This window comes from Equus asinus, unplaced genomic scaffold, assembly GCF_041296235.1.
Source record: "Equus asinus isolate D_3611 breed Donkey unplaced genomic scaffold, EquAss-T2T_v2 contig_422, whole genome shotgun sequence".
NCBI classification, from domain to species: Eukaryota; Metazoa; Chordata; class Mammalia; order Perissodactyla; family Equidae; genus Equus; species Equus asinus.
In genome coordinates this window covers 1-2,500 of record NW_027225097.1, presented here as the reverse complement: position 1 = coordinate 2,500, position 2,500 = coordinate 1, and the positions used below count along the sequence as shown (strand labels likewise).

Sequence of the window (2,500 nt, the reverse complement as noted above, 5' to 3'; positions counted from 1 at the left end):
CGTGGCGGCCACGGGCACCTCGGCGCGAGCTCTCGCGTCTGTCTCTCCCTCGACTCGCGGGCGGCGGCCCCCACCCCGGGACCCCGCGCGGCGCCGCCGCCGCCGACCCCCACGCGCCTCCGACGACCGGGCGCCGGGGCGCGTGGGAGGAGGGGCGGGCGCGCGGGGCGGAGGAGGGGCACCGCGTCTGCACTTAGGGGGACGGAGGGCCCGGGGCGGGCCCTGCGAGAGACCCCCAGCCGCGCGCCCCGGGGCAGGCGACACCCACACCCCGGGGGCGATTGATCGTCAAGCGACGCTCAGACAGGCGTAGCCCCGGGAGGAACCCGGGGCCGCAAGTGCGTTCGAAGTGTCGATGATCAATGTGTCCTGCAATTCACATTAATTCTCGCAGCTAGCTGCGTTCTTCATCGACGCACGAGCCGAGTGATCCACCGCTAAGAGTCGTACGAGTTTGAACGGCGGGGTCCCCCCGCAGGGCGGGGGAAGAGCCCGCCCCTGGCACGGCACATCCCCGGAGGGTGCCTCCGGCCGGCCAGAAAGGCACAACGAGACCAGACTCCGTGAGGCCGGAAGGTTGGACGACGGGGCGTCCGGCACGGGCCCCGCGGGGCCGTGCTCGGACACCCCACAGGCGCCCGGGGGCTCCCGCCTCGCCCGAGGACGCGGGGGCGCGCACACGCCCGCGCGCGCACGCGACGACACGACGGCCGCCGGGGACGCCCCCTCCCGACGGCCGCCGCGACGGCGGCGCGGCGCGGCACGGCGCGGCGCCCCGGCCCGGCGAGGCGGAGTCTGGGGGAGAAGGGCCAGGCCTCCCGACTCCCCGCGGGCCCGACCGCCCCGACCCAAGGCGGACGGGCGAGGCCCCCCAGGGGTCTTTAAACCTCCGCGCCGGGACGCGCTAGGTACCTGGATGGGGGGAAGCCAAAGCAACGGACGAGGCGGAGCGGGTAGTGCCGCGCGGCCACCGCCTCGACGCCGCCCGCGCCGCCCGCGGCCACCCGGGGACGGACGCAGGCCTCGGCGCTGCCCGCCCGTGACCGAACCCCACACCGCCGGGCGCCGCCGACCGACGAGCCCACCGCGCCCGCGGCCCCCTCGACGCCGGGCGTGCCCCCCTCGCGTCCGACGCACGCCACCAGACCCGACCCGACTTTCCCCCCGGGGACCCTCCCCGCACCCGCGTCCCAGGCCCCTCGCCACGGAGGGCGAGGGGCTGCGGCGGGGAAGCGGGGAGCGAGCGGACAGGGCGGGGGTGGTGGGCGGACGTGGCCGGCCGGACGCGGGCGCCCGGGGCGCCGAGGGCGGGCGGAGACGCGGAGGCACCGTCGGACGGACGACGACACCGACGGCCGGGGAACGGCCCAGGGCGGGCGACGGGAGGCGGCGGGCGGCGGGCACCCCGCGTGAGCCGAGGCTCCGAGGCCCCCGGGGGACCTGACCCCGGGGACTCCGCGGGGGCTCGCGCCGCCACGCCGCCCTTCCCGAGACGCGCCGAGGGCGCCGCCGCCCGCGAGAGCGGGGGACGGACGGCGCCGGAGACGGAGGCGCGGCGCGACAACGCCGGCCCGCCTCGCGGGAGACCGGAGGGCGCGGGGACGGACGCGCCGGGGGCGGCGGCGCGGAGGACGCGGCGGCCTCGGAACGCCGGGCGGACGGAGGCCGGAAGGGGCTCGTGGGCTCGCCGAGATCGAGCCCACTCCCTCCGGACCACCGCCGACCCGGGACCGAGGCGCGCCCGCGCCTCCCGCGCCTCCGGCCGGGCGCCCGCGCCTCCCGCGCGCCCCCTCCTCCTCCCTCTCTCGAACCTCTCGCGACCAGCGGGCCGGCACCGCGCCGGCCCGCCCGCGCCGCGCGGGGGTGAAAAGGCTCGGCCGCCGGCGGCGAGCCGCTCCGGTAATGATCCTTCCGCAGGTTCACCTACGGAAACCTTGTTACGACTTTTACTTCCTCTAGATAGTCAAGTTCGACCGTCTTCTCAGCGCTCCGCCAGGGCCGTGGGCCGACCCCGGCGGGGCCGATCCGAGGGCCTCACTAAACCATCCAATCGGTAGTAGCGACGGGCGGTGTGTACAAAGGGCAGGGACTTAATCAACGCAAGCTTATGACCCGCACTTACTGGGAATTCCTCGTTCATGGGGAATAATTGCAATCCCCGATCCCCATCACGAATGGGGTTCAACGGGTTACCCGCGCCTGCCGGCGTAGGGTAGGCACACGCTGAGCCAGTCAGTGTAGCGCGCGTGCAGCCCCGGACATCTAAGGGCATCACAGACCTGTTATTGCTCAATCTCGGGTGGCTGAACGCCACTTGTCCCTCTAAGAAGTTGGGGGACGCCGACCGCTCGGGGGTCGCGTAACTAGTTAGCATGCCAGAGTCTCGTTCGTTATCGGAATTAACCAGACAAATCGCTCCACCAACTAAGAACGGCCATGCACCACCACCCACGGAATCGAGAAAGAGCTATCAATCTGTCAATCCTGTCCGTGTCCGGGC

General features: G+C 74.2%; 1 non-coding gene across 1 annotated transcript; it reads right to left on the bottom strand.

Moving 5' to 3' along the window:
* Positions 1–293: 293 nt before the first annotated feature.
* LOC139043935 (5.8S ribosomal RNA) lies at positions 294–446 on the bottom strand. The gene has a single exon (XR_011500999.1). It is a non-coding gene; the product is annotated as a 5.8S ribosomal RNA (ribosomal RNA).
* Positions 447–2,500: the final 2,054 nt, after the last annotated feature.